General features: G+C 37.5%; 1 protein-coding gene across 18 annotated transcripts in view; it reads left to right on the top strand.

Annotated features, from left to right (window-relative positions):
* The first annotated feature begins 341 nt into the window (after positions 1 to 341).
* The window catches only part of ADGRL3 (adhesion G protein-coupled receptor L3), an 837,546-nt gene continuing 814,081 nt past the window's right edge, over positions 342 to 23,806 (top strand). For all 18 annotated transcript variants that reach the window (XM_064367447.1, XM_012453251.3, XM_064367451.1 and 15 more), the window contains exon 1: positions 342 to 881. The gene's annotated coding sequence lies outside the window, so the exon portion shown is untranslated. The remainder of the gene's footprint in view (positions 882 to 23,806) is intronic.

A 23,806-nucleotide genomic window follows, 5' to 3' on the forward strand; every position in this document is an offset into this window, starting at 1 on the left:
GCCACCCCCAGGGCTTGGGGCTCGCCGGCCCCCGGGACGCAGCCCTCGGCGGCCGGGCGCCCGCTCTGCCCGCACGCCCCTGCCGTGCACCCGGGAAGGAGTTTGCGTGGCTCTCGCTCCGGCTGTCCGCAGAGGTTGCGGGCGCGAGGGGGGACCCTCGGCTGGGAGAGAACCTCGGGAGGACGAGGAAGAGGACCCTTTGGCGGAGAAGCCACCCCTGGCCCTCGCGGCTCCCCCTACCTATTCCATCGCTCCCGCTCCGAGGCGGAAAGGGGAGGACGTGGAAGAAGAAAAAGACGGAGAAGGGGGGTGGGGTGGGAGAACTGGATATAAAGATCGGCTGGGGGGATGGTGGAAGATTTTTGGTCTCTTCGGCAGCGTCTTTTCTTAAGCGGCGGCGGCAGCAGCAGCGAAAGGAGGAGAAGCAGCCCCGGCTATGACTGCCGCATGTTAATAGCTGCCGCTGGGTCCCTCGGCTGCTGCTGGAGACAGAGCCTGACTCCGAAGTTGTGCAACTGTGGACTGGGAGAGACATTTGAACCCTCTTTTCTCTTCGCTCCGCTTTTGCCCCCTTGGCGTGTGTGAAGCGAGGAACCTCAAGGAAGGCGAGCATTTGGGTCTCGTTTCCCTTCCCCTTTCTCCGAGGCTGTGTGGCAGAAGAAAGGGAAGAGACTTTTTGTTGTTGTTTCCTTGACTGGGGTCTCCACCCTCCTGCTGCTTTCTCTGCGCTTCGATTCTCGTTCTTAGCCGCCTGCGGTTGGGGGTGTCTGCACAGGGGCCGGCCGGTCTTTTGCCCCGGGCTCAATGGCTGGATTGTGGAAACTGCACTCAGGTTGTTGAGCAACTGATGGGACGATCTCAGGGACCGGCGGTTACGAAAGGTAATTTATTCTTCGCACTCTTCATAATAGGGGTCGCCCTGGCTGGGCGCAGGCGGCAGCATCCACCGGGCGGGCCACAGAGGGGGTGCGGGGTGCACGCACACTCGCCCTTCCACTCACACACTCGCCTTCACACACACACACACACTCATCAGGTCGTGATGCGGGGCGGGAAGGGAACCTCCTGGCTGGTGGGCGCTCGGGTCTGGCACGGGTTCGAGTTTTCTCCAGCCATTGGGCGATTTAGCAGCCGAGGGGAATGAGGGGGGATAAGAGACTGGGCGCCTTCGCAGCCGCACACTCTGGGGAATGGGAACAGTTTCCACCTCGTAAATTTTCCCTCCCCTCTCACCTCAGTGCCATCCCCTGGTGGGGGCAGAAAGTGGACCAGAGGGCGCCTTTTCTCCGCCGGGCTGGAACTGGTGCCGCTGGAGGCAGGAGCGGGCTGGAGGACGGACAGGGTCTGGGTGAGGAGCTGGGCTCCGGGAAGATGGAAAACGCAGGGTGCCTAGCCCTGCGCGATTCTCCCTCGACGACCGCCTGGAGCATCCGTGGTGGTCGCTTTTGCCTAGGTCGCGCCCCTGAGTCGTGGAGTCGCGCTGTCTCCCCGCGCCCCGCCTGTTGTGTACCCTTCACAGCACTTTGGTTTAGACCTCCGTGCCCAGGCTTTGTGAGGTGGTTTTGGCTGGACAAAGCTGCCACTTTCGTGGGTGGCCCGGGCTGCGTTGTGCTGGTAGTGGGCACTGGACGGGGGGCGGCGGTGTTGCACGAATCCGGGCGGTCGCGGCGCCGGGGCGGGGTGGGCAGAGCATTGGTGGTCGCGGTTGGCGGGTTACAGGTAGGAGAGGAGGCACCTCGACGCTTCTCTCAGGAGAAGGGAAGGCTCCAGGCTGCAGCGGAGCGTCAGAGCTGCCGATACCCAGCCTCAGGTCCCACGTCGGAGCTCAGAAGCTTAGCGTGCCAGGCCCCCAGCAGTATAGGTGGGTGTGGGTGTGTGTATGTGTGTGTGTAGGTGTGGGGGCGACCTCCTCTACCAGGGTTACTTGGCGGCGGAGTCGGCGTGTGAGTGTGCGCATTTTTGCGCCCCAGGGACGGCAGGGAGATATTTGCGGGGATGCCTGAGCTGATGCTGCTGGAGCTGAGCTTGCTTATTGAAATCGCCTGGGATCCGCTTAACTGGAAAATCTGGTGTGAGAAGGCCACGGGGACTCCCGCAGGGTGGCGAGGAAGCCTCGCCAGGACCCCTTCCCCCGGAGAGGCGCAGCTCGGCGAGATGCGTGCGGCGCGTGAGAGTCGCTGGTGCAGCGCTCGATGCACCCCAGCTTGGCCCTGATGAGGACCTCATAGGGTAGTCATCTCTCCAGCAGATTGAAGTAATCGAGTCCAGCTAGCGTAACTCCTGCTCCCTGGAATTCTCTGGCCACTTTCCTCCCTTTGATAGAAACATGCGCTGCTTTTATTTATGGCCAGAGATATCATAGCAGTTGGGCGAACTCGAGCCTTGCGAGCCACCTCCAGGGTGTCTCCTCCCTGTCTGCCTGTGATCCCTGCCTGCGGTAGTTAGAGCACATTGTAAACAACGGTGTAAGCACTCCTGCCACAGTCTCCTTTAGAGTCGAACCTGCTGTCGTCTGTTGTGTTTACTTTCCTGGCTGTATTACTCATTAGGAAGTATAAAGCTTCTTGCACCTCTGATTTTACATCCTTCCAGCCAGCTGCTGGGGAAATGAGGAGACGCATAGACTCTGGCAGGAAGGAAAAATTGCCTTCTGTGTTTTGCTCTGAAGTAAATAGGCGGTCTGCTAATTTTAGTGTCGTATGGGCTATCATCACTAGTTAAAGAATGTCATCGTAGAATCTGCAAAGAAACACTTCTTTAGCATTTTTTCATTTGGAGACTCTCCTATATTTCCCTATGAGAATAAACAGAGTTAAGTAAGATTTCTCTAGTATATTTTTCCATCTGTAATGGTCCAAAATGATCTGGACTTCTGGCGCCCAATTTTTCTGTATGTGGATTACAAATAGGATAGAATTCTCTGCTCTTTTATACATCACCAAAATAGGATACCAGATAATTTGTATGGGAGTTAAGAGGATATTCGTGTGTTGAATTATCTCTCAGCTTTGTTTCACCCAATCTTATTTATTTATTTTGTTACCAAAGCAAGGGTAAAGCATGTACAAAGATAAACACAGTTTATAAACTGTTACTTTTGCAAGTGAAACTGCTTTTTCATTTCAGTAATTAAAATGTATTAAATTCCTTAGGTCTAGGTTAGCTCTGTTTTGGTGTTTGTTGCAAATGCTTGTATTCTATTCTGTTTTAAAAAGTATAGCGCTGTTAATGTAACAGGGTACTTTGTTTTTAGATACAATTATGTCTGGATGTCTTCATTATTTTTTTAAAGACCTTGACCTCTTGAAAAAGCATAGATTGCAAAAGACAAATGCCGAATCATTGATTCCTGACTTTAAGTTATATTTTTTTATGAGCGATATTGCTAATGGCCATTACCTTAATAGAAAACTTAGAAAATTTTGATTTAATTCATGAGAGAATCTAGCTTCATGTATTTGTTTCATTTCTAGAGGATACGTGTTCAAGTTTTTAAACCTGCAAATATTCCTAAGGATTAAAGAATACTTGTCCTCCCATTTTAGAAGATCTAATCACAATGATTCCCAGTCCTTACATTACAAGATTTGATCAGATCTGTTCTTTGTTTCCTAGCAGCATGTGTTTCCTAGCAGTCATACATTCCACAGGTCCTGATGTCATTAGAACTGTGTCTGTCAGTGTATTGTGCTGTCTTTAGCTGAAGGTGAATGTGTCAGAGTATTTGAATGCCATTCCATAGCTCTTCTTTATCACTAAGTATTCAGTAACCTGATCCATTTGTGTATATGGTTGATAGATTATTTCTACAAAATCAAGGTAGGAGGAATGATTAATGCAAAGTTTTCTATGAACTATTTAATTCTTTTAGATAGAGATGTTAGGCTGCATCAGGAGTCCCTGGCCTGAAGAGTGATAAGCCAGCATGCGATTTGCCTGATGGGTAAATGCTTTTGATGTCTCATTTTAGGTTGCTTGGTGTGATTATCCTTCAGACTGAGAGTGCTCCTCAAAAATATGAATGGAAACGCTTTCAGAAATGGTTTTCTTAATCATTATCTTCTTACGTTTTGCAGATTTAAATACCCTTTTCCACAGGGAATAATAGCAAGTATGGCAGTACTGGCTGCGGCTACTGTGCCTGGCATTGTTTCTACTCATTAGGAAAGACAGGTTTTTTATGGATTCGATTTACCATTGATTCCTTTGTGAGCTATATATAGCCAAGGAAATCTTAAATAGTAGATAAAAAAGACTATAAAATCATGAGGATTGAAGTTAGTCAGATAAAATGATGCAAAACTGAATTGTTTTTCAGATTTGATTTGGACCACTTTAAGTGTTGGTTGAAACTCTCTTTGAAAAGGGCTGCCAAGTAGAAATGACAGTTACTGTTGGGAGTGGGGAGTTTTGGCCCAGAAATCAGCAAGGAAAACTGATTGTGATTTTCATATTTAGGATCAAACAGTGATTTTAAGAAATGCTGTGCAGCCTTACTTTAGCATGGTGTGAATGGCTAGAGCAGTTGGAATTAAAAAAGGATGATCTGTCCTTAAGTTTTGCAAATGGCTATTTTGCCTTCTCTTTCCTAGATTTGCATTATATTCAAAATATGCATTTGCTCACTTTGGGAGGAGCCCTAAAGAATCTGGCTGTATTGTAATTTATCATTTGTTTGCCCACAAGGACATATTTACACATAGATGATTATTGCATTTATGTCTTCTCATTTCATGCAAATGCATTTCTTTGCAGAATAACCAATTTTATAATAAAATAAAAAGTAAAACTTGCAAGTATGAGTGAGGTCCTCCTGACATTTTTCCTTGGTTATCTTTCTGTGTTATGTGGGGTAAGGGAAGGGAAAGGGTTAGGGAGTTGTTGATCAATGGTGAGAAAAATCCAGATTTTTCATTCATTGTGATACACTGTGAGAATGTAGTGTGAGCATGCCTGTAAATAGCATTTATGCATCTAAGGTGTGCAGGTGTTTCCCCAAATCTTTAATGTCATTAATCCAATCTGAGTGTCAGTATGACCCAATAAAATTAACTCTATTGCTGCATAAGAAACCAAGTGTAAGTTTTTTCGTAGAATTGTGAAATGTGCTCATTGATTCATAAGCACAAAATATAAAAAAATAAAATCAGCTGTCCTACTTGAAATTAATTGAGCTTCTTTGTTTATTTTGGGGGATGGATAAAAGGGGAGAGTTTCTATATTTGCTCATAATAGGTTCTATAGACCTTGATAAATATGTCTTCCTTACGTCTTATTGACACTTAAAACAAGAACTTAGTTTCAGTTTTAATGAATGTCTTCATAAAAGTGATTACAAATAGGTATTAAAGAAGTTAAAATTTGGTCCATATTATTCAAGAATTTAAATGGACTACTGTTGATGGTAATCCTACTTATTTTGGAAACTATTTTTGGGATGGAAAAATAAATCGCCCAAATGAATATTTCTGTCTGGTGAAACTTCCATGTCAGTTATTTTTAAAAGCAAACAATGCTCTTATATCAGTGTTTTCAAAGTGTACTCTAGGGAAACCTGGGAGTCTGTGACACTCTTTCTGAGGAAATGTGAAAGGAAAACATGTTTATAATAATGCTAAGACATTATTTGCCTTTCACTCATAGTCTTTAACAAGTGTTCAATGGAGTTTTCCAGAAGGTAAATGACATGTGATGACATCATTGCTCTGATGGCATATGTCATGTGTGCTTACGTATTCTCAAGTTTTAGAATTTTTGTAGTTTATCAATACTTAAATGTTGACAGTTACAGATATCATAATCAAACATCACTTTAGAGACCAAGTGCAGTGGCTCACACCTGTAATCCTAGCGCTTTGGGAGGCAGAGGCAGATGGATCACTTGAGGTCAGGTGTTCGAGACCAACGTCGTAAACGTTGTGAAACCCTGTCTCTACAAAAAATACAAAAATTAGCCAGACATGGTGGTACACGCCTGTAGTCCCAGCTACTTGGGAGGCTTGAGGCAGGAGAATTGCTGGAACCCAGGAGATAGAGGTTGCAGCAAACAAAGATCACGTCACTGCACTCCAGCCTGGGTGACAGAGCAAGACTCTGTCTCAGAAAAGAAAAAAAAAACAAAGTCACTATAGGTCATTATTGTTAATTATTATACTTTTAAGTTCTGGGTTACATGTGCAGAACGTGCAGGTTTGTTACATAGGTATACACGTGCCATAGTGGTTTGCTGCACCTATCAACCCATCATCTACATTAGGTATTTCTCCTAATGCTATCCCTTCCCTAGTTCCCCACCCCTGCTGAGAGGACCCAGTGTGTGATGTTCCCCTCCCTGTGTCCATGTGTTCTCATTGTTTAACTGCCACTTATGAGTGAGAACATGTGGTATTTGGTTTTCTGTTCCTATGTTAGTTTTCTGAGAATGAGGATTTCCAGCTTCATCCATGTCCCTGCAAAGGACAGGAACTCATCCTTTTTATGGCTGCGTAGTATCCTGTGGTGTATATGTATCACATTTTGTTTATCCAGTCTATCATTGATAGGCATTTGGGTTGGTTCCAAGCCTTTGCTATTGTGAACAGTGCTGTGATAAACATACGTGTGCATGTGTCTTTATAGTAGAATGATTTATAATCTTTGGGAATATTCCCAGTAATGGGATTGCAGGGTCAAATGGTATTTCTGGTTCTAGATCCTTGAGGAATCACCACACTGTCTTCCACAATAGTTGAAATTTACACTCTCACCAACAGGGTAAAAGAGTTCCTATTTCTCAGCATCCTCTCCAGCACCTTTTGTTTTCTGACATTTTAATGATCACCATTCTAACTGGCGTGAGATGCTATCTCACTGTGGTTTTGATTTGAATTTCTCTAATGTGGGTCATTAAGTTTTAAGAGTGTAAAAGAGTCCTGGGCAAGAAAGTCTGAGAACAGCTCAAGTAGGCTTTTCTGAGATCTGCCTTCTTGTACTGTAAAATGCCACCCATCTGGCCACATAAGGAACCATGTAGGATGAGGAAATGATTAGATGTCCAACCTTTAAAAAGACAGGCAGGTTGGATATATTTATTAATTATTTGGCATTTCATTGTTCGTTTTTTTAAAAAAAACTGTTTTTAGATTTTGGTCCCCATTTAGTGAAACGGAAATGTTAATGCTGCAGATATTTAGCCTGATCTGCTGATTGCTCTTTGGAAAGCTGCAAAGGAGTTAAGGGGAAAATACCTAGATCTGGATTCTAGACATTTTGATATCTAGAAAGGCAGAATGGTGTAGAGATGAAGAGAAGGGGACTCTGGAGTGTGTTTGCCTAGGTTTAATAAGCTATTTGATTTTGGGGCAAGATACCTGATCTCTCTATACTTTAATTTCCTGGTATTTTTAATGAATTTAACAACTGTACCAAATTCACTGATGGATATGAAGATTTAATTGGTAACTCTATGTAGGGTCCTTAAAACAGTTCCTGGTGCATAATAATAATATAATTGTTTGCTGCTATTATTATTACTGTCATCATTATCATCATCATCATCATAAGGTCTAATGAGAGTCCTAGGAAACTTTAATCAATTCCCCATGTGATTCAGATATGTAATTATATTTCACACCATTATAGAATATATCTTAAATTGTTAGTAAATTTAAAAATTTCATTTAAAAGATGATCTTGATTTTATTTTACTCTCACACTTTAAAACTCATGAAGGGTTATTAGCATGTTTTAGAGGAAGAATTAATAAAATACCTTTGTTAGCTTGAGCTAAGTTTGAAGTTTGATAGTGAGTATGAATGCCCAATTAAAACTAGATTTCAAAGACCCTAATTGAATATTTATGTATCTTGGGAATTATTAGAGAGGAAATCACTTTTGTGAAGTGATACCAAGACGACTCACTATACTCTTAATCTGTTAATCACTATCTAAGCACCACAACAAGCCATTTCCAGTGCACAGGATCCTTGGGGTAATTATATACTGTAGTTCAGTCTGTTTGTGAGTGGTGATATGTCTAACTAGTGAAAGAAGCTCCACATTTAGATTAGCTTTACTAGATGCTAGAGTTTAACTGCAGAACTGTGTAATACTTTTGAGTGAGACTTTGGCAACTATTTGAAAACTTTAAGATATAGATGTATTTATAATTTATATACATTTTTGGGGTCTATTCTATAGCTAGTTATAATTTCTGACCCAGCCTGTCACTATGAAGTTAGTACTGTAGTACTTATTTCCTTCTAGAACTTCGGTCAATTCTGACTTCATGTTGTAGAGACTAAGTTATACTCCATACTTAGGCATAACTGGGCAGTGTTTTTTCATTATGAGCTTCTCAGAAATGGTCTATGGATTGCGAATCACTTGAATACAACCCCAAATGTGCAAGTTTCTAGCTCTGTTATCTCTATCTGTAAAATAGAGATAATAAAGTCTACATTGCTGGTTTGAGTGGAATAACAGGAAGTAAATATAAAAGTACCTGGTAGAGTTAATATTTAATGCATAGTACCTTTTGTTATTAGTCATAGTATTAGAAATGTCCTTGAGTACCATTATTAGGAAAACTTAGCTAAATCAAATATCATTTTCTTAATTGAAGAGTTCTTGATGAACTAGGAAAATCAATAGCATTTTCTTAAGTAGTTGAGAAAGGTTTCAAGTCTTGTATTTATCTTTTCCATGTTCTTTCCCTCTGTCCTTTTTTAACCTTTTAAATACTTATTTCTGAGCTCTTCATCTTAAAATGTTATGCTCTGCTACTAATTCTCCATCAAAAATTATAATCCTGACAGAAAAATATTTTTTACATCCACCCAATACTGTGTCTGAAGATTGACTTTAAATTAGGTATAAAATGAAAGTAACAATTTAAGACGTTTTAAATTAAATACCCTATCATCTTTTCTCATGTCAATCATTCTTTAAGCTTTAACTGCCTCAGAATTTTCTGTAATGCTGTAACCAAATCAACTCATCATAAACTTCGAAGATGTAAGGATTTTCATATTTTTAACTGATTTATAATCCCAGATTTTAAGTTCCACAAGAATACCATAAATGAGATGAACCTATAAAATTCAGATCCCAAAATTGCTTTAAAGACTAAAACTTTTGAAAGGCTCATAAGTGAGTCCACATTTTAGAATTGACATCTGTATTTCAGTGACAGTGCCAATAAGAGAAGTTATTAAAATGTATGATTTTTCCTATAATTATCCAGTATGTATGCTGAAAAGGAAAAGATATGATAGAGTAGGTGGTGAAAATGAATGAAAAAGTAAACTGCACATTGGACTGGACAACTGACTTGCTAAATTGTACCAGACTTAGGTGTTTTAAAGTATGACTCATGGAACTGAAAGCCAAGTAGAAACGACACCCCCTCCTGTTTGATCAGCTTGTGTTGGTGTTTACGCATCCCGCAGAGGCAGAGCGTGTTACTATTCAGGACAGCCCCAGTGGCTCCACAGTAGCCTGAGCCTGTGAGAATAGGGGAGAGACTCAAGCCCAGTTTTTGATGTTCTGCTTGGGTGGGTAACCTGAATACTGAAATGCATTCCATTGACGCTGACCCTGTAAGAGGGTTTTCAACAGGCTCTTGTTTTGTTTTGATTTGGTTTGGTTCCCCTCTTCCCAGTTTTCTTTTTCTCAAACTCTTCCGAAGACTTTTGAATAAGAGGAAATGGTGTCCTGACTGATCGTCATCTTTTTGTATGAGATTTTATTTCTGGCAAGAATGGAAGGGTTCAGCTGTTTTTCATTAACACCTTTTGTTTTTCCAAATTTTTGGTGTTCTTGATTTGTCAATGGCTTATGGTTGTTGTTTGAACCTTGACTCAGAATACTGATCATGAAGGCGTGGACAAAGAACCTATTGAGAAATCAGTTCTGTTAACACAAGGCATGTGTGTATCTATAGCCTTTTTTCATATTGGCATTGAATGTTCAATTGATGTTGTCTAATGACTTTTAATTATATTACTAACTGTAGTTGACTTTGGATGAAGAGCTCAGGCAGCCATTGAAAAGAATTATATACAGTCTTTTGAGGTTTAGGCAATTTCAATTAGTTTTTACTTTCATTCTTAACAATTTTTATGCATGATGGTTAAATATTATTTTACAGTCATTCTAAAATGATGTGTATTTTATGATAGTATCTAAGCTATATGTACTTAAATTTAACTTAAAAGATTTAAGAGAATGGGTGTTTTCACTATTTCTCTTTTAATTGCAAAGATACCTCCAGCTAGCTTTCTGCTGAACTGATTTGATCAAGTTATTGTGTTTCTCACCTAAAGATTCTTGGTGAAGAGTGGAGCTTTACCTTGGTATCAGAAAAAGCTGGATACTTCTAGACCTCTACTTCAGTTCCATGCCCCTACCCAGCCTACTGCTTTTCTTTTTCTCTGACTACTGGATTCTTTTCCTTTCACCACAGTCTGAATTAAGTACTCAGCCTTATACTGATCTACTATCATCAGCTTGGAGGAGGCAGTGAGAATATTGCAGTTCCTCTGTGGATGAATGGATAGTTGGCTTGAAGAAGAAAATGCTCAGTTAAGAGAGGGGGTGTGTTCACACAAAAAGGAAGAGGTGTTGATATTATCTGATAAGTGATCTTTTAATAAGTGAGACAAATCAGCTGTTAGGAGAATCGGTTAGGAAAATCATTGAAAATGGGTTTACCCTTTTCTTGTAAGAGACCAGAGTTATGGTTCCATACTCACTTGACCAAAAAAATCCCAACAAAATTATGCAAATTGAGGGGTTTAAATCTTCAGGTTCATTTCAAGAGTACCCAAGTTATCTATGAAACTGCCCAAGCATCTAGGCTCTGTATATGTGAAAAGCTACCAAATATCCGAAAGATGTCCCTTTACAGAAGCAGTGTGCCATTTCCATCCTACAGTGGTAGAGCCAATGTTCAATGGCACTGTACAATGCCAGATGGGAAAGCTGGACACAGGTTTGTTGGCACAAAGAGGGCTGAATTTTTTCCTGCACATGCTTAAAAATGCAGAGAATTATGCTGATCTTCAAGGTTTAAATATAGACCATCTAGGCATTGAGTACATTCAGGAGAACAAAACCCCCAAGACGTGACATCTGATAGTGCTCATGGTTGAATTAACTCATGTATGAGCTTCACTGGCCACATTACTGAAAATGAACAAATTGTTCCAAAATCAGAAGTGGAGATTGCACAGAAGAAAAAGTTATTCCAGAAGAAACTGAAGAAACAAAAACTTATGGCATAGGAACAAATACAGCATAAAATAAATGCAAATAGAAGTAAAAGCAGAAAAAGTGAGTTTGTAGATATGTATCCATCCATCTGTTTGAGACATCTAATTATTTTACACTTGCTGTGTACTCATTATGTCATGCTTCGGATGAGAATATATGTTTATTCAAGTAAACCTTCTGTTTAGAGGCAGAGTATTCAAAACTATATCAAGTAAGATATTTCAGATGATTGAGCATGGATAACTTTATAGTTGCCAACAGAATTCAAAGAAAATATACTTCAGTGTATCCAGTAATATTTTTCAAATGATAGACATCTAATAAGAGCCCATTATTACCAAAACCAGAGACTGAATAGTGTTTAATGCTGACATGTGACCAGCTGAGGTGCCTTAAGGCTATTAGTTGTATCATTTGGAATACTCCTAAATTTACTATTTTACTTTTCCTGCATTCAAAAAAGAAAGTTATGTTGAGTTTTCATTTTCATGTGAAAGTACCAACTCAATATAAGTAGTAACATATGAAGATAATTTGGAAGAATTTTAAAAGGTTAGTAGAAGGCCTAATTAGCAGAAATCTTGTGTGCAATGACCTTCCTTACTATTGCAAATCCTCAAAGAAGAAAGAGCACGAAAAATTAGTATGCTGTCAACATTTTTTTTTTTTATGATTTGACGTTATTAAGCAAACTTTGTATTTCTTTTCCTGGTGCGTTTGATTAAATGTGTGATCTTATCTTGGTGAAATAGCCTGCTGGGCTGCAGACGGTAGTGTTCAGAAATGAAATTTGCTTAGAGCCTCTGAGCAGACATTTATTCAATGAGACCTTTCTTGAATAATAGATGATAGTGAGATAACAATGGTGTGTGTATGTGTGTTTTCTTCCTTGAATTCAGGGGATGTTGAGTTAGAGCAACAACGACAGAAGGAATGGGGTGTGAAAAAAAGCATTAGATTTATATATGAGAAATTAACCTAGTTTATTACAAATGAATGAACAGTCTGATGAGGGACTCATAGTATCAATGTCAAAGGGTAGCGTGTTAGTCTATATGGTTTGTTTTAGCAATCCTTCTATGTTAATTCCTTTCCGGGCTATTCTCTTTTAGCTTAGTAGTTGTTACTCTGGAATGAATTTTTTGCTCAACATGTATCATTTGTGCGTGCTTTTTTGATTGTACTTGGGTGCTGGTAATGGCTGAATTTTGATTCCCATTCTTTCTTCCCAGTATAGCTAATTGTACATTCTGAAGATCATATTTAAATTTTTTTCTCATTATTGTACATGTTCACGTTGAACACTTTTGAAATATAGAGATACATAAAGTTAAAACTGAAATCACTCAGTATGACAGTATAGTGGCATACCACTATGTTCACAGAGATTACGTCATACTTAATTTTTACTTTGATTACCCACATCTGTATTGTGTGTATATGTTTGTTTTAATGGAAATTAGATTAAACCATTTATAGTTTGTATAATTGTCTCCAGTTTCTCAATGCCATTATTTTTTAAAGCATTAAGTATTCTAAAATATTTCATAATGTAGGTATACTATGATTTATGTAAACATTTAATTATTCATGTGAGTTGTCATTTGTTGCTAGATTAAGTGATGTCACAATGAATACCCAAGTGCTGAAAGCTTGACGTGCTCTCTAATTTTTTCTGTAGTACAGATTCCTTGAAGTACAATTACTACATCAAAGAGTAAATAATCCTTTGACTTTTTATACATGGTTAGAGATCCAGATGCATCATTGACTCTGTATAACTGGTCCTCTGAAAGTTTTGGAAACCTTTCCTAAGAATTGTTAACTCTCAGTTATGTATAGTTCATAGCTACTAATTCTTGGTTATGTATAGTTAGTAAAGTTACTAACTGGTACTAAGCTTTTGGTGATTCTTAAGAATTACTAATGCTCAGCTGTATGTACACCAATATATAAAAGCAGAGATCAATAAAACAATAATAATAATAAATGGAAATTTGCTGGTCATAAATATTTAAAGCTGTGCCTTATGTCTTTGAATTTAACTTATTACCCTAAAACAAAACCATACAATGAATTTGCTCCATGAAGAATTAAGTCTACGGTGTGTCTAATATTTCCATAAACCTTCTTAGTTTCTTTCATTGCTCTGAATGGACCTCCTATCTCTTAAGTTCATCTAAAGTATCAACTTAACAAAATTTTTTCTTTACCATACTTACGGAACAAAAAAAATGGTGGTTTGGATTATTGTTCTAAAATTTAAGTATGAAAAGTAGGAGCAAATTATCAGTCAACACATTTAAAATAAATGAAGTTTGTCTATTAAAGGAGACAGATCAAAAAAGTAATTCAACAGAACATTATGGCTTATAATGAGTAAACATGAACACAAGTTTTGCTAGATGCAACCTCAATGAGATATCTGTCTATAGGAATATGAGTTAGGTACAGGCTGGATGCCGTGGCTCATGCCTATAATCCCAGTACTTTGGGAGCCTGAGGGAGGAGGATCGATTGAGCCTAGGAGTATGAGACTAACCTGGGCAACATTGTGATACCCTGTCTCTATAAAAAAAATTAAAAAATTAACTAGGCATGGTGGCCCATGCCTGTAGTACCAGCTACTCAGGAGACTGAGACTGGAGGATTGCTTGAGCCCAGGAGCTCCAGGTTGCAGTGAGCCATTATCCCGCCACTACACTTCAGCGTGGGCTGCGGAGTGAGACCCTGACTCTTTAAAAATAAGTAAATAAAAAAAGATACATAATGCGAAATGTCCAGTAGTATTAATGTAAAGTTAAAGAGGAAAACAGCAGGTGGATGATGCAATTTGAAATCAATTTTCCAGTAATACTGGTACCTACTGAATCTGATTTCATTGTAGTGCATTCTTTGTTCTGAGAGACTTTAAATGATTTCTTTGTGACTTCTGCCTCCAAATGTACAGACATGTGATACATTTCTAACAGTCAGAGTGGAAACATATTCTACTTTCACTGTCTATATTTTGTTTAAATCTGCACCAGAACATGTTTATGGGACAGAGTTTAATGCTTGATAAATAAATGATTGTATAACGGCATGAATGTGCTTTATGGACCTAGAAGAAACAACTCAACATGAAAGCAGTTTTTGAAGTTACTGTTTCAAGATAAATTTAAGTGCCATTGAAAATCGCTCTGTACATGCATGTGGAATAAAAAAAGGCAAGGAAAGAATTTTGAAAGCCACACTCTTCCACATTTTAGTTTCCTTAAAAATATATCCTCAAGAGTTGAAGTGACTTGTCCAAAGTGACATGGCAGTTTTGTAGCACATGCTGCCTTATATTATGGAATTTCTTAGTCTTGCACTTGAGAGTTCTAATTTCTGATTTCAGTAATGATGTGATCACTCTCTATCTTGTATGGAATTAGTCATATAACTTTTGTAGCTCTGTTTCATCTGTAAATAGAAGATAGGATGGTGGGGTGGTCCTTTTTCTCTAAAATATCCATGGGATAAAATAAAATGGTAAAGCTTGCTAGAACATTTCTGCTTGCAAGTTGAACTTTTCAAAAAAAATAGGTAGTTGATATTGTAAGATTTTTCACGTTTCTTCCTTCTTTAAGAGCAAAGGCTTAGTATTCCATGTGGTAATAGCGTATTTTAAAAAGATGGTATCAGTTAGACTTTCTTTTTGTGATGGTTTAGAGAGAAAGTGACATAATGAAGATGTTTTGCATGATTTAAAACCATTAAGAACTCTGATATATTTCTATCATATTTCTCTATTATTAAGGGTAGTAATACATTTTGTTCCTAATAAATGATTTTAGGATTTGGTATAGTTTTTTATATCAATTTTATTTTTCTTTTGTTTGTATTAAATACTTTTTAGATTCAAAGCTTTGGGCCCATAGTATTGTTACCTTGTATCAAGGCAATTTCAACTGCTCTTGATTTGTAAAGCAGAAGTGTATACCTTCAGTATAGAATTCTCAGTGTTCCCCTTTTACTCCTTTTATTTCCTTATGGCTGAATTTATTTATGTAAAATTATTACAATTTATTATAAGGTTCAAGCATTAAATTGCATTTAGTTCTACATTAATAAAAGGATCTTTACTGGGAGTAATAAACACACATATAGAGAAGCACAAAATACAGTAATAAAAATGCATATACATGAAAGAGAATCAAAGAGGAAAAGTAAAAAGAGCAGAATTTGGGGAATCGTAAAAGCATGGTTTCAACCCTTTACTCTGTCACACTGGAAAAGTTACCTCACTTCTCCAGGCTGCATTTCTTCATGTATGGAAAAGGATAAAAATAATACTTAACTTTCAGAGTTATTGTGAGGATTAAATGAGGCAATGCATATAAAACATCTTGCACACTGTCTAGATTTGTGTAAGCGCTCAGTACATTTTATTATTTGTGTTAATTTTTCATTAATTTGTTGTTGAAGCTGATACCTTTTCCTAAGTGGGCCTCTACATTGTTCTGCTATTTTCTGCAGTTCCCAAAAGACTAGCTTCATTAAATCATTAATTTTATAATTCGCTATTTATTTGTTAGCACCAGATGTCTGCAGGGTGCTGGGGATATGGAGCATAACATGGCAGAAAGAGCCTCTGATTTTATGGCACATGCAAAATCATGGAAATAAAGAGGAATTAAGCAATGTATCCCTTATTAGTTAGTTATAGTTAAAATTGTGATATGTGCCTAGAGGACAAGTCCAGGATGCTGTGAGAGTTTAGCAGGAGAATCAGACCTTGTCTGAGTTGAGTGGTAAGTGGGATCTGAAAAGACTTCCCAGAGCCAGTGACATGTGAACTGAGATAGGAAGGTTGACTAGGCAGCCCTAGAGAATGTGCTCTCTTCACTTTCTGTCATCAGAAGAGCTCATCACAGACCCAAGCATGTTCTGGTGGAGGAAATAGTAGAGCTGAGTACAGGGAGGAAAACTGAACATTGATGCCCTGATGTAGCAATAGAGACAACAAATCTGAAGTTTTCCTTTTGCAGAGAAAGTGAGTTAACATTGAGAATGTTTTAATATCACTTGTCTAGCTGTAATGTTAAATTTCAGGATGCCAAAAAAAACTCTCTATTGACCATAAACAGGGGTCAGGTACTGCAGATCTGAGATGAACAGGAAAATGTGAGATCTATAAAATTATTGAAATGAAGATTTCATAGTGTATCTTTGGAGATATGTATCTGTATTGTGACGAGGGGAGTTTTACTCCAGAAGGTTGGTTCCTACTCATCCTTATCCTTATTTCTTCCCATCCCCAGTGACTTATCAAGTACCTGGTATCTGTTGTCCTTGAGAAACTCTGTAGAAATAGAGGAGCTAGCTTTAGGAATACCAGTGCTAAAGACAGGGCTATGGTTATGACTCTATTTGTCTAAGAATAGCAGTAAAATATCAATCTGGAGGATAATTTTTAAGAGAAATGTGGTATTATTATTTAGTAAAGACTGTAGACTTTGTCTTCTTTTTACTGCTAGGATTAAGATTAGGTTGTTATTTAAATTTGAGGGGACTTTCTACAGTATGTAATGATAAAGATTATTTCTTAATTATTTAGAATACATTATTTAATATTAATAAAACAATAGTGAAGTATGTTTTAAAAAATGATTTTTGTTTGGGAGTCTTTAGGTCAAATGGTAAGTAGGTGTGGTTTAGGAAAATTAACTTAGCGAAATAAAAATTTTAAAAAAGGAAGAGTCCTATAATTGGAGATATTACATTTAGAATCATTAATCTTTTTCATTCATTTATCAAGAAATAGTATTAAGTGCTGCTTTTTTTTTTTTTTGGAGACAGGGTCTTGCTCTGTCACCCAGGCTGGAGTGCCGCAGCATGATCATGGCTCACTGCAGCCTTGACCTCCAAAACTGAATGGATCCTCCCACATCAGCCTCATGAGCAGCTGGGACTACAGGTGTGCACCACCATGCCCAGCTAATTTTTTGTTTTTTAAAGTAGAGATGAGGTCTTACGATATCGCCTGGGCTGGTCTCAAACTCCTGAGCTCAAGTTATCCTCCCACCTTGGCCTCCCAAAATGCTGGGAGTGGCCTCCCAAAGTGCTGGGATTATAGGTGTAAGCCACTGGTGTGCCCGGCTTGAGTGCTTCTCATGTGACACAATTAAACACAGTTGTAATAAAGATTAAGCAGGAAAAATACTGCATTTTATGAGAACATTTGACCCAGGAGTCTCAGGCAGTCTACATCAGAGAAGGTTTTTGGGTCCTGCTGTGCCCTGGAGGATTTCTAGGAACTGGTCAAGCAGTGTCTGCCTGAAGAAGGGAACCTCCTGTTTCAAGTCCTAGGGAAAGGAGCTCAGTTCTTTCGAGGAACTCAGAGGTTAGAGGACCTGGAACATAAGGATTGAGAGAAGTGGTATGAAATCTGGCTAGTAACTAGGAATCTAGAATTTGTAGTGTTTTCTAAGGTTAAGTATTTTGGGATTTTATCTTAGGAGCAATGGGAAGTCATTAAAGGTTTTAAGCAAGGTAATAACAAGATCAGATTTTCATTTTAAAAAGATTATGTTGGCTGCTCTGTGTAGACATAATTGAAGGAGGCATCAAGAGGGGATATGGAGAGACCAGTCATATGAGCGTCTAAGCCACTGCCTTACCGTTTCTCAGCTAAGCAGCAAAGGACAGATCCTGCTTCTTTCTGGCCTCAATTGTTTCATGTGTAAAGAAGTTGTCTACATTGAATAATGTCCATTTTGACTCTCCTATGGTGTACTGTAATTAGATTATAAAGATATGGAGGACTTAAATGAGATGGTCATCATTGGTTAAATGACCTCATCTGAACTTTGTTACTGTTTCTTTACTGATTTACCTGTGTAAGATATGGTTGTAGTTATTCTGTATCCAGTTATTTAATCTGTTCTATACAGTTTATTTTTCATCTGAAAGTTAAAAGCTATTCTCTGGAGACCTGTAATATAACTAGAATTTTTAATATGTTTGTATTTTAAATGCTATATAAAAACCATAAAGGCAGATGTTGAAACTACATTTAATTTAATTAAGAAGGTTCAAACCACAAAGATATTTTATTTTGTTTATAGTGATTTATTTATAAATACCCATATTGAAGTCAGGGAATTCCTTTTTTGATGATACCTGAAAGAAAGCAGTACATTTTTCTTGTAACAGAATAGTGGTTTAATATTCTGAGTGACAGATACAAAATAGTTGACTATATTATTTAAGAACTTATGAAACACTTTAGCTTTTATGCTTTCATTAATAATGCAAATATTTTATTTTCCCTTTGTGTTCTGTCCTCTAACTCATCATTGCTCTTTGTCATCTCTCTCTTATGGCATTTCTGACATTCTGCCATGGCTTTCAATTATTTTTCTCTTCTTGTTTCAAATGTCTATGAAAATATAAAGTCATCGGCCGGGTGCAGTGGCTCACGCCTGTAATCCCAGCACCTTCAGAGGCCAAAGCGGGTAGATCACTTCAGGTCAGGAGTTTGAGACAAGCCTGGACAACATAGTGAAACCCTGTCTCTACTAAAAATGCAAAAATTAGCCTGGCCTGTTAGTGGGTGCCTGTAATCCCAGCTACTCAGGAGGGTGAGGCAGGAGAATCACTTGAACCTGGGAGGCGGAGGTTGTGGTGACCCGAGATTGTGCCACTGCCTAGGCAACAAGGGTGAAACTGTGTCTCAAAAAAAAAAAGAAAAGAAAAAAAAGAAAATATAAAGTCATTGATGGCTGGAAATTCTTTTAGTCTTTTCATAAGCTAGAGTATTTGATTGTGAAAATGAGATTTGATTTTTGAAGGTGGGTGCTTAGTATGTTAGATGAAACATCGTATGTGAAATGTGTCTTGTATGATTTAAAAAGCTAATAGGACAAGCTCTAACAACTTGTTTGTGTCATGATACCTAGTGATTTATAACATGAGCTTTAGAATTAGAAGACTCTGAGCCTAAACAATGTGACTGCCATATAGCAGCTATGTGACTTTGGGTCACTTCCTAAGTATCAGCTTATGCTCTATATCACAGGGCTGATTATATCTGTTTTGTAGAAGGATTGTGACAATTAAATTCATTCGTGTAATCTAATGCATGGGCATAAGGTTTAGTCATTATAAGATTCAGTTAGGAAAAATTAGCGCTATTACCACCCTTACTTCATGTAGAAAAAAGGAGTGAAACACAGTGGTTCAAGCCATTTCCTTTTTTTTCCCCTTTGCTCCTGCTCTTTTTGCAAGACTGACATTGCATTTTATATCTGACATTGCTTTCAATCTTCAGGGACTTCCATTTGGAATCATTCTGGCATGTTACTTCATGTGTATCATACTATCTTTTTTATCTCTGACTTATTCTGAAAGGAATGATTATCTTGCAATTTGTGAGATACAAATGGAAGCCTGAATACAGTGTCAGATAAACATGGCAGAAATGCCTTTATTACTTATTTCTAATACTACATTCTGTTAGGCTTTTATTCATTATATATACAGACTGTAAAATACAGTTTGCGTACTTAGTGTTTTAGGACAGACATAGTCTTTCTTTTTCCCCAATTCATATTTTCCCCAAATCAATTATTTTTAGAACTTGAAGAAAATTGCTTACTTTAAAAATGATAGTTTAAGAAAACAGTATCACTATTGCAAAAAATTACTGTGACAGAGAACAGAACATGAGCTCAGAGACCTTTATTTTGAATTAACTTCTCTCATGTTGAATGCAACAGTTTTATAAATATGTAGTAATAATTAGGGATTACACTTAAATAATTTTTAGCAAATATATTGGATATTATGAGAAAAAATATACAATTGACACACATAATAAAATAACATAGTTTTCAAGAACATTTTGAAGCCAGGTTTTCTGAAAGCACCTGTAGATGTGTATGAACTAGGACTCAGTGTGTCTTTATATTTGGCCTGTGAGAACTTGCCCTTCAAAGGTAGGCTTGCAATATGATGTCAATATTTGTATCCTTTTCAGGAACTGCTATTTCAGTATAAGATATTGTCTGTTCTCTAATTATGGTAATCAAAAGAGAGAGACACAATTTTAAATCTCTCTTTATAGCTGAAAAGATTTTTTTTTGAAAGGACATAAACATCCTTAAGTTCTTATTCTGGGTGACCAAGCATCACATTTGATTTGTAATCCTGACTGCTGTAAAAGTACATTCGTAATTTTTCCATGTTTTTAAGTCTCTTATTAGAATTAATACTTCTACAGTAAGGTGCTTTATTATTTCATTTATTTTTTCTGAATAGTGTATTAAAAGAGCTGTTAAACACATTGTGACATGTTTAAACATATTCAAAAAACTTATTTTCGATAATTTTGTGTAATTGTTGTAGCAAACCAGATGTTGCGAAATTCTTATTTAATCGGAGATAAAAAATATTCGCAATATAGTTTTGTCTAGCTGTCAGCTTAGATAAATGAATCCATTTCAATCAGCATGTTCCTAGAGAAAAAAGGAGGAGATATAATAACATTTTTCTAGCTACATTTGTTGAAAATAAATATTAATCTTCTATGTGGTTAAAACCATGCTGTGCCAACTCCATCATAACCATAATTGCAGGGAAGCCTTTCAGATTTTTTATTTTTATGAATTCTGTTTTTTTTTCATCCTTCTGGAAGCATTGAATTTGATTCTACTTCTCATTTAGATTATATGCTCATTCATGTTTGTGTTAATCTGATATTTAGATGCCTTGTTAAGGTACTCTTGAGAAGTGTATTGTCCAAACAGAACACTGTGGTCTAGACAAAATTTTTTTTTTTGGTCCCAAACATAAACCTTATCTTTACCTTTCTTTTAAAACTGTTGTAATTCATGGGAGAAGTGTAAATATATGTATTTGTTTTCATTTTATTTTAATTAATAATTGTACATATTTATGAAGTACGTAGCAATGTGTTGATATATAATGTAGAGTGATCAGATTAGGGTACTTAGCATATTCATCATCTCAAACACAATTAAATAACAAACAATATTTTATATATTCCTCATTCTCTTTGGTTCTATAGCATTGGTTAAGACAAACTGCTTGCTTCTGTAGTTATGCTGACTTCCTAGAAAATGTTGCATAAAGTAAATCACTAAAGGAAAACAACTCCGGACTAACAAAACAAAAAAAAATAAGGCATGAGGACAAAAAAAAATGTTAATTTCAAGCTCCATTGGAAATGCCAGTGAGAAGAATGGCAGGGACTCATGTAAGTACAGGAACCAAATTGGTAAGGAATAAGGTTCCATATTCTAGTCTTCTTCACGTGCAGTCAAGAAAGATAGAGAACCCCAGACTATAAAGCGAATAATTTTCTCTTGAAACAATACCAATAACATCACTTTCCCATAATAATAAAGTTTGAAATTTACATTGATATTTTCTCTTAGGGGCCCTTAGCTGTATAAAAGGACTTGTAATGAGGGGTTCGATATTATGGTTACAATTGTTGATTTCTGTCAAATGTATGGAACGTTTGTAGGGAAAATTGTTAAGATAGTAGAAAACCACTACGAGATGTAATAATTACCAGAGTTAACTAATTGTTCCAGTTCATGTCGATGTTTGTCTAGAATATTTATTGAGGAAATATAGAAAATGAAGATTGAAGGTATAATTTTATTTGTACCTCTAATAATAATTCTTAAGGATGACTGTCAGATTTTTTTTTAAGTCAACTTATCTCTCTCATTTTTATCGATACCCTGAAGAAAGCAGGTTTTGAAAGGGTTCTTCTTAATTGTTGGTTAGAAAATTGGTTAGAAGCATTTCACAAAATTCTCTTTGGAGAGACTTTAGACTGCCAAGGAAGAGGGTGAAATGATACACATAGTTTTAATATTTTTTCTTGCTTTTACTACGGCATTCTGATGAAAGAGCAGAAAATACATTCAATGGGCTCTTTGCAGTTACAGATACAACCTACGGTATAAGCAGAGAGTGAAGCGAAATTGTTCTTTTATGGATTTCTCATTGGCCTTCTTGTTTCAGTGACTTGAGGAATGAGAAGTGAAATAATACTCTCAGCTTCTGAAACACAGTGGTTTTGAAAGTAGGTGTAGAACCAGATTGGTGAGTGGTGGTGTCTGTTGGTCAAATGCCTCCACTTGTGTTTAAGATTTATGTGTCAACATCGTGGGTGTTTTGCCCACACACTATGGGGTAACAACTCATATTTTATTTTTATTTTTTTTCTCTAATGTTGAGGGTGTGTGTCTGAGCGTTTGTGACTTAGTGATTGTTAGGGCGTTCTGGGTTACCGTGTCATTTTTACATTGGCTAGTTTCTGTCTGCTTCCCTGTGCTTGTGAAACACAATAGAAACAACAATAGAGAAGCAGGAGATCAGCTTCCAAGAGCAAAATTCTAACAGATGCAACACTTCAAGTGAAGGAATGATCTGTGAAAGTTTCCAAATATAACACTCTGAATTATGAGTTCATAAAGTGCTAGGTAAGTGTATTTCTATTTGTTAACTGCTTATTTTCAATTTTTGATGAATTGCTTAATTAATCCATACCCTTTCTATTCACAGAATTTCTATATTAGTAAATTAGAACTTTTTTGAAATATTTTTAAAATTATTTCATACTTTTTATTTTCAAAAATCATACTTTTTATTTTCAAAAATCATACTTAAATTTTTATTTTCAAAATCAATCTTTGTGTATACCATGTGGGGCCTCAAAATCAGATTTGATGAAAATTTCATATCTAATAACTACAATAACTACTTTTATCTTTACTCTTTCTTTCAGCTTCCAGAAAACTTTAAATATGTTTATTTTTCCATAGCTAAAATTTGTTGGGTGAACTTATAAATACTTAATATGTGTTTATGTATCTTAATTTGGGTCTTTATTGCCGTTAAATATATGTTGGCTGAATGTGGGAGTCACCCTTTAATTTTACAATTTGATATAATAGTGGCCAGAAACTTTAAATGCACAGGTTTATTTTGGTCTAAAAGTTTCCAAATTAAAAATTTATTGCTTCTTACTAAAGCATTATGTGTCTTTATATTTTTAAACTGAAAACTGGGTCTTCCAGATTTTCTCTGGAGGGAAAACAGGCCAGCAGAAAAGTTAGCCTTACATTTCTTAAGGCTAGAAAAGAAGTATATGCACAGGGGATGGTGTTGTTTAAAATATGTGAATAGAGGTTTAACAATTCATAGTGGTCACTTAGAGGTGCAGAAATGAACACACAAGTGCTTGCTTGAGGCCACCTCCTTGAATTCTCTGTGGACTTGGTGCAGACTCAGCCGCCTGGCTAACTCCATGCTACTCTAGGCTCTTAGTCATTCAGGAATTCTTGGCAGGACCCCGAGGGAAGGAATGGTGGACTCCAAGCTTCTGCAAACACCTTCTCACTGCTTTCTTTGACTGGATGGTGACGCATACCATTTCTCATGTCTTCTGCAGGGGCGATGGAGCTTGAAACAGTCTGTATCCAAAAAGAGAGGGTCCTCTTATTTATTAAACTTCATCTTCTGAATGTAATGCCCACCATCCCTG

The sequence above is a fragment of the Aotus nancymaae genome, unplaced genomic scaffold, assembly GCF_030222135.1.
Source record: "Aotus nancymaae isolate 86718 unplaced genomic scaffold, 86718_ANA_hifiasm-v0.15.2.pri h1tg000006l, whole genome shotgun sequence".
Taxonomy (NCBI): domain Eukaryota; kingdom Metazoa; phylum Chordata; class Mammalia; order Primates; family Aotidae; genus Aotus; species Aotus nancymaae.